The sequence below is a fragment of the Pseudorca crassidens genome, chromosome X (genome assembly GCF_039906515.1).
Source record: "Pseudorca crassidens isolate mPseCra1 chromosome X, mPseCra1.hap1, whole genome shotgun sequence".
Classification (NCBI taxonomy): domain Eukaryota; kingdom Metazoa; phylum Chordata; class Mammalia; order Artiodactyla; family Delphinidae; genus Pseudorca; species Pseudorca crassidens.
The window spans coordinates 15,555,497-15,570,748 of NC_090317.1; the positions used below are offsets into that span (position 1 = coordinate 15,555,497).

The 15,252-nt window shown below is 38.7% G+C and overlaps 1 pseudogene; it reads right to left on the reverse strand.

Annotated features, from left to right (window-relative positions):
- LOC137217195 (transmembrane 9 superfamily member 2-like) overlaps nucleotides 1–15,252 on the reverse strand; it is a 102,393-nt pseudogene that overhangs the window by 43,439 nt on the left and 43,702 nt on the right.

The following is a 15,252-nucleotide window of genomic DNA, read 5'->3' on the forward strand; positions in this document are numbered from 1 at the left end:
GGCAATATCCCCCAAATTGATCTACAGATTCCATGCAGTCTTATCAAAATCCCAGTCAGCTTTTTGAAGAAATTGAAAAGCCCTTCCTAAAACTCACATGGAAATGCAAAGTTCCAGAACAGCCAAAATAATCTTGAAAAAGAACAAAGCTGGAGGACTCCCACTTCCTAATTTCAAAATGTATTAAAAGCTACAGACTAAAATCAAGACTATGGGTGGGATTCCCTGGTGGTCCAGTGGTTAAGAATCCACCTTCCAATGCAGGGGACGCGGGTTCGATCGCTGGTTGGGGGACTAAGATCCCACATGCCGTGGGATCTATGCCCATGCGCCGCAAAAACTGAGCCTGTGTGCCACAAGTAGAGAGCCCACATGCCACAACTACAGAGCCCACGTGCTCTGGAGCCCATGTGCTACAACTAGAGAGAAGCCCATGTGCCACAGTGAAGAGCCTGCACACCACAACAAAAGACCCCACATGCCACAACTAAGACCCAACACAGCCAAAAATAAATAAATAAATAAATAGATTAGAGATAATCTCAGAGATTACAAATACACAAAAAGGAGCAACAAACTTATAAAAAAAGGAAAAAAGGGGCTTCCCTGGTGGCGCAGTGGTTGGGAGTCCGCCTGCCGATGCAGGGGACGTGGGTTCATGCACCAGTCCGGGAGGATCCCACGTGCCGCGGAGCAGCTGGGCCCGTGAGCCATGGCCGCTGAGCCTGCACGTCCAGAGCCTGTGCTTCACGGCGGGAGAGGCCATGGTGGTGAGAGGCCCGCGTACCGGAAAAAAAAAAAAAAAAGAAAAAAAGACTACGGGTACTGGTCTAAGGATAGACATATAGACTAATGGAATAGGAGTGAAAGTTCAGAAATAAACCCACAGATTTATGGACACTTCATTTTCAATAAGGGAATCAAGACAAATCAATTGGAGCAGAAGAGTCTTTTCAACAAATAATGTCAGGACAACTGGATATCCATGTACAAAAGAATGAAGTTAGATCCCTACCTCACACATATACAAAAATTAACTCAAAATGGATCAAAGACCTATATTTAAGATGTAAAACTAGAAGACTTTTATATGAAAACATAAGCATAAATTTTATTTTTCTTTTTTTGAGGTACACGGGCCTCTCACTGTTGTGGCCTCTCCCGTTGCGGAGCACAGGCTCCGGACGCGCAGGCTCAGCAGCCATGGCTCACAGGCCCAGCTGCTCCGCGGCATGTGGGATCTTCCCAGACCGGGGCACGAACCCGTGTCCCCTGCATCAGCAGGTGGACTCTCAACCACTGCACCACCATGTAAGCCCAAGCATAAATTTTAATGACCTTGGATTAGGCTTCTTAAATATGACACCTAAAGCACAAGCAACCAAAGAAAAAGTAAATAAAGTGAATGTCATCAAAATTTTAAAGTTTTGCACTTCAAAGAACACTATCAAGAAATTGAGATGACAATTCACAGAATGGAAGAAAATATTTACAAATCATATACCTGATAATCAACTAGTAACCAAAATATATACAGAACTCTTACAATTCAACAATAAAAAGAAAAATAATCCAATTTAAAAATGGACAAAGGATTTGAATAGACATATTTCTAAAGAAGATATGCAAATGACCAATAAGCACATGAAAAGATGCTCAATATCATTAGTCATCAAAAAGTGTAAATTAAAACTACAATGAAAGATCACTTCATAATAATTAGGATGGCTATAAGCAAAAACAGTAACAAGTGTTGACAAGGGTGTAGAGAAATTGGAACCCTCATACATTGCAGGTGGGAATGTAAAATGGTACAACAACTTTTGAAAATAGTCTGGCGGTCTCTCAAAATAGTAAGCATAGTGACCATATGACCCAGTAATTCTACTCCCAAGTATATACCCAGTATCTACCCAGTAGAATTGGAAGCATATTTTCACTCAAAACATCACATACAAATGTTCATAGCAACACTATTCATATTATCCAAAAGGTGAAAACAGCCCAAATGACCATCAACTTATGAATGGGTAAACAAAAAGTGGTATATTGATACAATGGAATACTGTTCAATCATAAAAGGAATGAAGTAGTGATACATGCTATAACATGGATGAACTCTGAAAACATTATGCTAAGTGAAAGAAGTCAGACACAAGAGGCCACACTTTTTATGATTCCATTTATATGACATGTCCAGAAGAGGCAAGTCCATAGAGACAGAAATTAGATTAGTAGATTGCCAGCTGAAAAATTCCAATGGCATTTTTCACAGAGATAGAAAGAGCAACCGTAAAATTTGTATGGAACTGCAAAAGACCCCGAATAGCCAAAGCAATCTTGAGAGAGAAGAATAAAACTGGAGGCATCACATTTCCTGATTTCAAACTATACTACAAAGCTATGGTAATCAAAATAGTATGGTACTGATATAAAAATAGACACATAGACTAATAGAACAGGATTAAGAGCCCAGAAATAAATCCCTGCATATACTGTCAACTAGTATTTGACAAGGGAGCCAAGAAATTGATAAGTGCTGTTGAGAAACTGAATAACCACATTCAGAAGAATAAAATTGGATCCCTATCTAATACCACTCACAAAAATTAACTCAAAATGGATTAAAGACTTAAACATAAGACCTGAAACCATAAACTCCTAGAAGAAAACATAGGGTCAAAACTCCTTGACATTGGTCTTCACACAATTTTTTGGATATGACACCAAAAGCACAAGCAACAAAAGCAAAACTTAAGAAGCAGAACTACATCTAACTAAAAACCTTCTGTACAGCAAAAGAAACAATCAATAAAATGGAAAGACAACTTACAGAATGTGAGAAAATATTTGCAAATCATATATGTGATAAGGAGTTAACATCCAAATTATATAAAGAACTCACACAACTCAATAGCAAAAAAACAATCTGGTTGACAAATAGGCAGAGGACCTGAATGCACACTTTTCCAAAGAAGACATACAGATGGCCAACAGACACATGAAAAGACGCTCAACATCACTAATCATCAGGGAAATGCAAATCAAAACCACAGTGAGATATCACCTCACACCTGTCAGAATGGCTATCACCAAAAACAAGAGATAAGAAGTGTTGGCGAGGATGTGGAAAAAAAGGAACCCTCGTGCACTCTTGATGGGAATCTAAATTGGTACAGGCACTAAGGAAAACAGTATGGAGGTTCACCAAAATTTTTTAAATAGAATTACCATATGATCCAGCCATCCCACTTCTGGGTATATATATAAAGGAAATGAAAACAGGATCTCAAAAGGATAGCTGCACTCTCATGTTCATTGCAGCATTATTCACAACCTACTCAAGGCCTCATTAATTAGAAAGGGGCAGAATTGGGAAATGGACCCCTATGTGTACAGAGCATAGGGTGTGTGTGTGTGTGTGTGTGTCTGACTCTAAAGCCTATGCCGGTAGCCTCTAATGCTACCTCTCCACTTCAAAATATGGTTATGAGTTGTTGTTATTGTTGTCTATAATTAAATTATTTAAAAATAGGTAATGCATGCATATGGTACACAATGTGAAAAGTAAAAAGAAACAGAGAAACAGTGAAAAATAAGTATAAAATAGTCTCCTTCTCACTCTTGTCCCCCAGCCACCCAGGAGACAACCACTGTTAACAGTTGCTTTTCAAATTAAAAAAAACTTTTATTTTCACAAAAGTGGTTTGCCCCTGCATCATTTCATAGCCCATGTAACCCTGAGCCATGTTATTATGGATTCCTACTCTAATTTTTAAATTTTTCTGTGTAAAACATTCTTCAAAATTGATCCCATAGAAAACACGATAAAAACAGCTCATAGTGCATTGCAAATGCTAATGCTTTTCAGACATTAATTGTTCAGTTTAGCTAATCAAGCTTAGTGACACAGCATATTCTAATTCTTTTGTATTTTCTATTTCAATGACGTAACTTCTTTTTACAATAAGATGGAACATCTGTCTGATGAAAAATGGGCCATTATTATTCATCTGAAGCCACGAAGGCAGTTTCAGGGGAGATTTACATTTATTTCCTCTACAGTGCCTAGCATAATGCATTAAATATAGTAAAAAACAAAAACAAGACAAAATTTTTTAAAAACACAATAAATATGTTGAATGAGTAACTAAATAATGAAGAGAATAGTACATGGTTTGTTGACTAGTTCTTGCTTGCAATATCCCTTGCATGACAATCCAGTATAATGACTTTAGCACAATGGCACTTTGTTGCCAAAGTTATTCAATTTCAGATTCATCTGAGTCTTGAACTTGAAGCAACAAATATCTGAAATATTGTCAAGGACATTGCTTTCTTACATAAATATATTAAAGCATTCACCTCAGGAAAGACCACCCATTCTAGTTCCCTTGAAAAGAGTTATAGAAAAAGCAGATGGCTGTACTCAAGGTGGTAAGGGGGAGGGGAGTGCATTGTCCTTATTTTAAATAAGTCAAAAACTGTGGTACATGTATTTGATGTGTAAACTTATAATGTTCAGTCTTTTCAATGATATTACCTTTTTCCCTGGAGTTTAGGAAAAAACAAGCCACATGTAGATAAAAGATTATGAGCCTACTGAATATATCATCTATCACTGCATTGAATTGTTTATGGCATTATACTCAGTCACAGAGCATTTGTTCTCATTTTGTCACTAATTAGTATATAATATAACTGAATTTACTATGTATAAGTTTCATTATAGGACTTCCACTATTGTGACACACTCTAGCATCAAGGACATGGGAATTTTACAACAAAAGAAAATTAAAGTACCACATAACAGTTAAGATATAATCCACTACTTTTTCCTTAAAAAAAAACAAACTTGTCCTTCAGAACATATCAAGGAAAGAATTTTTTTTAATGGAACTTGCTATGGACTGAATTGTATCCCCCAAAATTCATATGTTGAAACCCTAATCCCTAATGTGACAGTATTTGGAAATGGGGCCTTTAGGGAGTGATAAGGTTTACATGAGGTCATGAGGGTGCGGTCTTCATGATGGCATCAGTGCCCTTATAAGGAGAGACACCAAAGAGTTCTCTCTCTCTCTCTCTCTCTTTTCCCTTGCCATGTGAGGACACAGCAAGAAGGCAGCTAGCAGCAACCAGGAAGAGAGCGCTCACCAGGACCCGACCCTGTTGATGCCCTGATCTTGGGCTTCCCAGTCTCCAGAACCGTGAGAAAATAAATGTCTGTGGTTTAAGCCACTCAGTCTATGGTATTTTGTTATGGCAGCCCAAGCTGACTAAGAAAAAACATATTAAAGAATTTGGAGATAAAACCTGAAGCAAGTCAGCACCTTATCAGTGAGGTATTATGGGAAGAGCACTGGATGGGATGTAAGGGGTGCGTTCAGTTATATACAGCCTGGGCTTCATGACTGACTTCTTGTGTGACCTTGAACATGCTGGTTCCACATCTCTATAATTAGGGGACTGGATGAGCTCCCATTATGGCCACTGTGCAGCACCACCCCGACTCCCACTCTGACCATGACTGTGCCTGGGGACTATAGTCACTAATGACACTGCAGTAACTAGGTGAGACATGAAGAAATAATCACTGAAGGCAAGGACGAAGAGAATAACACAATGTAGTGTATAAATTGCCACTCTAACATGATATATAAGGCAAGATGCATAACTGAGATGAGCATTTATGAAACCTGCTTCAAAAACAAAGATCAAAATGGAATACCGCAGCACCATCGCCATCTCTTTGTACTAGGGTTTAAGATGTACAGAAAGATGAAAAGAATGCAGATACACCAGAAAAAGAATGCTGAAGCCACAGAAAAAACAGTGGTCATTCAACTCCTTTCCACTCTTCATTATCGTGTAAAATGATTTTTCCAAGATAAAGTATAAGAAAGGGGCTTCCCTGGTGGCACAGTGGTTAAGAATCTGCCTGCCAATGCAGGGGACACGGATTCGAGCCCTGGTCCAGGAAGATCCCACATGCTGTGGAGCAACTAAGTCCGTGCGCCACAACTATGGAGCCTGTGCTCTAGAGCTCACGAGCCCCAACTGCTGAAGCCCATGTGCCACAACTACTGAAGCCCACATGCATAGAGCCCACGCTCTGCAACAAGAGAAGCCACCGCAATGAGAAGCCCATGCACCGCAACAAAGAGTAGCTCTCACTCACCACAACTAGAGAAAGCCTGTGTGCAGCAACGAAGACCCAACTCAGCCAAAAATAAATAAATAAATAAAGTTATTAAAAAAAAAGTATAAGAAAGAGTATAATTGCGTAGAGAAAAGAGAATGTGAGATACCAACCCAGGACACAGTAGTGCCGTCAGCAAAAAATTTGTCTTCCACTTAATACCTCTAAATGCTGAGGAAGTAAAGGACAGAAGAGTTACTGGAGCAACTGGATTTAGTCCACTTTACAAATACTTTATAGTAACTAACACACAACTACATTTTGCTAGGTCAGCTAAAATTCCCCATGCAATTTCTGAATTTTTAATTTTACAGCTTTTTAATTTCTACATTTAACACACCAACTTACTGGAATAATAACAGTTGCAATGCTTACTCATATACATCTTAGCAGATACGTATCCAGCAGAGGTTCCCAGAAGGACCCATAACAGAATAGCACTGGTCATTAAAGCACCTCGATTGGCAGGGGAAAGGAAACCAAGACAGGCCAGAACTAAAGGCACAAAAGAGAAATATCAAACCAGTGACAATAATGGCCTCAAAAGCACATAGGACTTTATAATAAAGACAACCTTATGAAGATATTTTTATGAAACAGCATACAAGGAAATTCTCTGATGTTATTCTCTTAGCTAATTTTTTTGACAATTTTTTCTTAATGAAAAAGTCTGATTTTCCATACAAGGCAAATGATATGTTTTCAATTTAGCCTTTAATCTCACTGTTTAAATCAAAATTAAACAAAAGATCTTCCCCTTCCCTACTCCAGTAGTCACTGCATAAACAGCAAATCATTTTTCCCACAAAAATTTCCTTCTGTTTCCTTTTATTCAAGGTAAGGGGGAAAAAATCAAAGGGAGACTTGGTCTCAGGAAAATATAACCTTAAGAGCTAAATCTTGAAATTATCACTGACATCTGAAACAGCTAATAAGCCATTTATTTACAGCAGCTTTGTTTGTGAAAATCAGCACTCTGGTTATCAAAAACTGACAAACTCCATTTTTAGTTGCTAAATGAAGACAGCCAGAGTTCCTCAGCCACTGTCAGCCTACTAACGATGTCATTGCGCTTATACATTTAAAGACCAGCACTCAGGCTTGCCGTAGCATTGCAAAATGCTAGTCTTTGAATTATAACTCCCTGAGTTCATTTAAAATATGATTCTACCCACATGCTGATTTTCAAGAACGCATCTACCTTGCAAAGCAAGGAACAAGTGTATTGGACATTACAATAAATTACTCAAAACTGAAGAAGCTATGAAAGTTCCTTGATATAGGAACATATTCAGACTCATATCCTTAATTTGAGAAGAAAGAAATATAAGTACTATAAAACACACATTTCCTTAAACTTTAGGGTAGAATTCTCAAAGTTCTTTTGTACACATGAATCAAAGTTTAACATATGTTAGCAGCTCACTAAGAATGTTGAAGAAGACACATATTGATCTGAGATTACTCACATAAAGTAATAAATGTCATAATCAAAACTTGTGTTCTTGACCCAGGAAAACTGACAGCAACATTCCACTCCTTTTAGGTCTGAATACATCCCCATGAACCAGCTTCCAACCAAATTCCTTCTGGGCATCTTCCTGCATATGAGAAAGTCTTTAATAAACACGGGAGTTACTAGGACAGAAAGTTACAAGAGCTCTGAAAGTTAGAGAAAAATGAATTTTCCTCTAGAGACAGACTAGCTGGAAACCAATGGCTCATTTTGGATACAGTAGGTCTCTGGCAGGTATGTGACTCTGCCATACAAATGAGCTATTCCCTTACCTTAAGTTTTGCATTGGAGGGAGTGTGTTAATTATATAAAGGACACAACTAGCTTGATTTTCATGAAGAAAGCAACACGATTTAACATACATAAAAGATTCAACCAAGGGACTTCCTGGTGGCACAGTGGTTAAGAATCCGCCTGTCAATGCAGGGGACAAGGGTTCAATGCCTGGTCCGGGAAGATCCCACATGCTGCGGAGCAACTAAGCCCGTGCGCCACAACTACTGAGCCTGCGTGCCTAGAGCCCGTGCTTCACAACAAGAGAAGCCACCACAGTGAGAAGCCTGCGCACTGCAACAAAGACCAACGCAGCCAAAAATAAATAAATAAAATTTTAAAAAAAGATTCAACCAATTCTATAGAAATCAAACGTTCATCAATACACAAATGATTACAAGAGTCAAAACAGTATAAATCGATAAAACTAAATTTACCCTAAATTGTAGTATTTTGCAGTGTTTCGTATACTTATCTCATGCTGCAAATTAATGAAAATCTTAAATAATGATATTTTGAAAGGTCAGAAACATGAAAAGGAATATAACCAAAGAGTTGATAGCAAATAACTCTCTAATAAACTTACCTTACTTTTTAAGAATCAACACAACACTCTGTACTTTGATTCAGCATAATATGCAAAATTACTAGACATCAAAATGCATTGTATTCAAGGTGTTATACTCTAAGTAGAAATATAACATTGAGAACTGGGCGAAGCAGGCACTCAAATATTTGCTGAATCAAATATGTGCATTTTTACTTACGGGAAAACTCATCTAATTATATCTGATAATATTTTTATGGAGAGTCCTTAATATGATCATAGTCACCATTCCAGATAAGAAGACAGCAATAACAATGGAATTCATAATACTAGAAAACATAAAGAAGGAAAAAGAGAAGTTAAATCTCAAGTTTCTTATTTGAATACTAAAAAGAAAATGTGTGCACACGTAAAAGAAAGACATTCAAATTATCATTATGTCGATCAGTTTTCTAAGGTTAAATGTGGATCAAAGGCTGAATACATCAATATATTAAATGAACTTAAAGCTCTATCATAAGGGGCTTCCCTGGTGGCGCAGTGGTTAAGAATCCACCTGCCAATGCAGGAGACACGGGTTCGAGCCCTGGTCCGGGAAGATTCCCACATGCCATGGAGCAACTAAGCCCATGCACCACAACTACTGAGCCTGTGCTCTAGAGCCCGTGAGTCACAACTACTGACGCCCGTGTGCCTAGAGCCCGTGCTCCGCAACAAGAGAAGCCACCGCAATGAGAAGCCTGCGCACCGCAACAAAGAGTAGCCCCTGCTCGCCGCAACTAGAGAAAGCCCGCGAACAGCAACGAAGACCCAACGCAGCCAAAAACAAATAAATAATTTTTTTTTTAAACAAAACTCTATCAGGGCTTCCCTGGTGGCGCAGTGGTTGAGAGTCCACCTGCCGATGCAGGGGACGCAGGTTCGTGCCCTGGTCCGGGAAGATACCACATGCCACGGAGCGGCTGGGCCCGTGAGCCATGGCCGCTGAGCCTGCGCGTCCGGAGCCTGTGCTCCGCAGCGGGAGAGGCCACAACAGTGAGAGGCCTGCGTACCGAAAACAAACAAACAAACAAACAAACAAAAAAAAACAGCTCTATCACAAATGTGCATTACAAATAAATCAGTAGAAGCAACACTATTCTTAAGGTTATTTTAGAACTTTGTAAGAGTACATTCCCAAAAAGAAACAAGGGGAAATGAATAAGATCAGGAACACAGACGTAGTTCCATAACATGACACTGAGAATGGAAGTTCAGGAATCAATGTTGAATTGATGACTGACTGACTGACTTCTTAGCTGATGGACTAAGGCTTTTAACTCTATCAAGTCTTTATCAAGCTTCGGGGTAAAGACCCCATGGACCACTTACCTACCATCTCTTACATACTGTTTCCAAAACTGAATCTTAAAATCTATGCCCAAATCAAAATCAAGACCTTCTGCCATCCCACTGCCCAGACAAATCCAGACACATCAAAAAAGTTTCACCAGAATCTATGAAAAGGCCAGCACTGTTTTAGAAAAATGCCATTAAGATAATGTCTAAAATATCTGTTAAATGTCATAAGTAAATTAGCTTGAGACAGAAACTAAAGTACATTTATTGTTACATTATAAATATTAATACTACTAGAGATTAGCCCCACAATCTATCTGGATGCCCTTCGCTTTCACAACCCCTTTAAAGAAAGCATTTAAATAAATTTTATCCAGGGACTTCCCTGGTGGTCCAGCAGTAAAGAATCCGCCTTACAATGCAGGGGATGTGGGTTCCATCCCTGGTCAGGGAACTAAGATCCCACATGTCGTGGAGCAACTAAGCCCACGTACCACAACTACTGAGCTCGTGTGCCTCAACTAGAGAGCCTGTGTGCCGCAAACTACAGAGCCTACGCACTCTGGAGTCCATGCACCACAACTAAAGAAGAGAAAACCCGCACGCCGCAACTAGACAGAAGACCACAACAAAAGATCCTGCATGCCTCAATGAAGATCCCATGTGCCACAACCAAGACACAATGCAGCCAATAATAAATAAAATAAATGATAAGTAAATCTTTAAAGAAATAATAAGTAAATAAAGTTTATCTGAAGAGAGTTCTGGGTGGTGTGACAAAATGGGACCTGGACTATTGCCCAAACAGAAGATTTTCTAGAAAAGCTACAATATGATAATAATAATGAGGAGGAGAAGGAGGTAGAGGAGAAGGAAGAATAAGGATAGAAACAGGAGGAGAAGGGGGTGCTATTCTCACTTTAAAGGCAATAGCACTGTAAATCAACTATACTTCAATAAAATAAAATTTTTTTAAAATAAAGGCAATGGCATATAAGGAAAATCGTCACCTCAGAAGACCATACTCATAGAATCACACCTTTCCTTACTTTCATCTTTATCTTTATAGTCTTCTTCCATCCAAAACTGGTTTATTATAGGATATGAGGATAACGGGGAAAAAATACTACATACACAGGTTCACCTATTTCTCGTCGGCTTCTCTGATCAGTCTCCTAAGTTACTAACTGAAGATCCTACTCTTGTCAGCGCTTTATGACAGCCCCAATCATCACGTTCTCAGTTGGTCCATCCTTCGATTTCATGTTGAAACTACTCCTTCCACAGTCATGAAGGACTCCTAACTCTGTGGTCTGTCCTGTTGATTCCTGAGGAATCAAGTCCCTTCACTCTGAATCCACTAGAATATAAGCTTCCTGCGAGCAGAAGCCTGTTGGCCTTATGCACCGCCATGTCTGAGAGCCTCTCCTAGTGCTTGGCACCCTAATAGGGATGAAAAAGAATATGTGGAGAATGAATCCACCTTCACTCACAGACATTATCTCAACACAGTCCTCTCGTCTATATGACCTGCCTTGACCACTTGCAATGTTTTGGTTTCTCAATCTTTTCATCTTTCTCTGCTCTCTTCCCAGTCTTTCATGACATCCTGACTTTCCTCCACCCCAGCTGGTTACTCCTTTCTCTTACACTCTAGTTTGCTCAGACTTTGACCCCACAAATGAAAGCGTCTCTCCTGTTTTCATTCCATCTTTTGCACAGTGTCCACTGCCACAGCCCTATCCTGCCTACTTCCCAGCATGGACTACTCTTTACGTGCAGACATCTTATCTCTAGGACATCTCAGCCTTCTCCTTCCCCTCAGCATAAACATTAGTATATTTAAAACAGATTTTCCTTTTTTCTTTCTCTTTGCATATGTGGAGATGTGGGGGAGAGGAAGGAGAAGGGAAATTAGCCACAGAGAAGAAAAAATGTCACTCAAGATCATCTTGGATGGGGGTGGGGGGAGGGGGAACTGGATGAAGGTGGTCAAAAGGTACAAACTTGCAGTTATAAGATGAAGTACTAGGGATATAATGTACAACATGGTTAATATAATTAACACTGCTGTACGTTATGTATGAAAGTTGTTAAACAGTAAATCCTAAGAGTTTTCATCACGAGGAAAAAATCTTTTTCTATTTCTTTAATTTTGTATCTATAGGAGATGATAGATGTTCACTAAACTTACTGTGGTCATCAATGTAAGTCAAATCATACAGTACTTTAAACTCATACAGTACCGTATGTCAATTATATCTCAATAAAACTAAAAGGAAAAAAAGATCATCTCTGGTGACAAAATAATTTTTAAAATACATATATGTATGTATGTGTGTGTGTGTTTGTATACATTTCCTACCGGGAAGCTACTTATTCTTTATTTCATAAAGTGCTTACCTAAACCACTGAATGCTGGTATGAGACATGGACTCCAAAATATAATCCCATCTAGAACCCCACTTGATATGTTTGTTTTCCTAAAAACAAAAATACAAAATCACATGACCAAACTTTAACTGACTTTTTACTGGTTATAATCCTAAAACAGACAGAAAGTTATTGTGCCTGTACTTTCTCTATTTCTTTACTGCTAACTTCATGGAATCATGCAACCTAGCCTGATATTTTTATCATTTTTTTATTTACTGATATTTCTACCTCATTTCAGAAAGGGACTAGGAAAAAAATAATTTTAGCTTACTGCTGTTCACCAGAAATAGCACCTTTTCGCTACTATTTTTCTGTAACCCTAAATCCACCCCATACTTCATTTCCTTTTGTCCAGACCACATTTTCATCTTAATTGCAACTTCATACCATGCTTACAAAGGTATACGTAATGTCACTGTACTTTTGTTTGTAAATTTAAAAACGTAGAAACAACCAAAAATTCCCATCAGAATGGGAATAAATAAACTGTGGTAATCCATGCTAAGGAATACTACGTAACCATTAAAAGGTATGATGTGCATCTATAGGTGACAATATGTCTATGAAATAGCATTAAGCGAAAAAAGAAAGGTGAAAAGTATATGGTAAGACAAGTTATGTACAGCAAGATTCCATTCCCCCCACAAAATTATATTCATATTTTGTAGATGCAGACATTTTTCTGGAAGAAAAAATAATGGTTATACTTTTGGAGCGAGAGACTAGAAATTGGGGGGAGGGTACTAAAGGAAGGGAGAATTTTACTTATACATTTTCTATATGGTTTGCAGTCTTCACCACATACAAGTATTATCAACATTATTATTTAAATTGAACTCAACATTTGAACTAAAAGACAACTTGCATCACTGCAACACACAAAATCCACCTCCTGCAAATAGGTTTATTATTAGGGTATTTTGTTTAATTAGAAAACAGTATTCAATTTCAGTCATTATTTCTTATAGAATATTTTAATATTTTACATTTTTGTATGTTAAGCATTTTGAAATATTTTAGCAATGAATTTATAAAAGTTGTTTTAATACTGTAGTGCTCAGTACAGAACAAAACACAAGAAAATATAATCACCAGCTGTTTCTGCTGGTGTGCAGTCAAACTCAACCTTTCAATAGCTTTCTTATAAAATATCCCCAATAAATGATCTTAAATGATAATCCCCAGTAAACATTTAAACCATTAATGCAGTATTATTACCCCTTAGATTAATGGCATGCTCTTAGAAAAAGGAAAACACTGGTACAAGTTTACCAAGTTATGTTTGAAATGACTTATTATTTAAAATTAGGTATCTTTAAGTGTTTTTTCTGAAGTTTGGGGGTGGGTATGAAGCAAGCCAATATACACTGCTTTAAAAAAAACTGAAATGATGGGTTTTAATTGAACAATGGGTTTTAGCTGACACCTGATGACCTGGTGATCATGGTTAACATTATCCATGAAAAGTCAGGTTGACATTATGTGTCTACTGATGTGAGCTATCACTTTTGTGGTCTTCCTGTCGAGAATACATGGCCTGAGCCTGGTCATGAAGAACCATCAGACAGACCCAGGTTGATGGTCATCCTACAGACTGTAAGGTCTGTACTCTTCAAAAATTTTAAGAGGGACTTCCCTGGTGGCGCAGTGGTTAAGAATCTGCCTGCCAATGCAGGGGACACGAGTTCGAGCCCTGGTCCGGGAAGATCCCACATGCCGTGGAGCAACTAAGCCCGTGCACCACGCTACTGAGCCTACGCTCTAGAGCCCGTGAGCCACAACTACTGACTCCACGTGCCACAGCTACTGAAGCCTGTGCTCTAGAGCCCTTGAGCCACAACTACTGAGCCTTCGTGCCACAACTACTGAAGCCTGTGCGCCTAGAGCCTGTGCTCCGCAACAAGAGAAGCCACCACAATGAGAAGCCCGCACACCGCAACGATGAGTAGCCTCCTTTCGCCACAACTAGAGAAAGCCCACACACAGCAATGAAGATCCAACACAGCCAAAAATAAATAAATAAACAATAAATAATTTTTTTTTTAAATTTCAAGAATATGAAACACAAGGAAAGACTAAAGAACTGGCCCAGTTTGGAGGAGATCAAAAACTAAACATAACATGTAATCCTGGATAGGATAGTGAACCAGAAAGGAGAAAAGTGACATTGTTGGCCAGCTGGTGAAATCTGAATGGATGAATGTGAATCAGATGGTAATGTAATGCCAATATTGATTCCTGGTTTGCACGGTTGTATGCTAGTTATATAGGAGGGTGACCTTGTTTTAGGGAAAGATACTCTGGAGGGTATAGGGGTAATGAGACAACATCTAGCTCTCAAAAGATTCACAGAAAGACTAATGATAATGGACACACACAAAGAAGAGTGAACAATGGAGCAAATGAAGTAAAGTGTTAACAATTGGGATGTCTGGTTAACAGAACTACGGGAGTTCTTTGTGTTATTCTAGCAATTTTTCTGTAGTATGAAATTGTTTTGAAATAAACTATTTTTTTAAAACCTATAAGAAACTCTGAATTTATAGAACTGACAAATCCAGGGATAAATACTCATTGTATGAAAGGATTCACCTTAGCCATTTTATTAAAATATTGTTCCTATACTAAAATATGACTTAATTTTTCAAAATTTGAATTGCATGCATCTCTTCACCAGACTGTCCATCACCTTAAGCAAGTAAACTCATATTAAGCCTTTTAAAAAGGAGTGAAGGGGCTTCCCTGGTGGCACAGTAGTTAACAATCCGCCTGCCAATTCAGGGGACACGGTTCGAGTCCTGGTCCGGGAAGATCCCACACGCTGCGAAGCAACTAAGCCCATGCACCACAACTACTGAGCCTGCATTCTAGAGCCCAGAAGCCACAACTACTGAGCCCATGCACCACAACTAATGAAGCTCGTGCGCCTAGAGCCTGTGC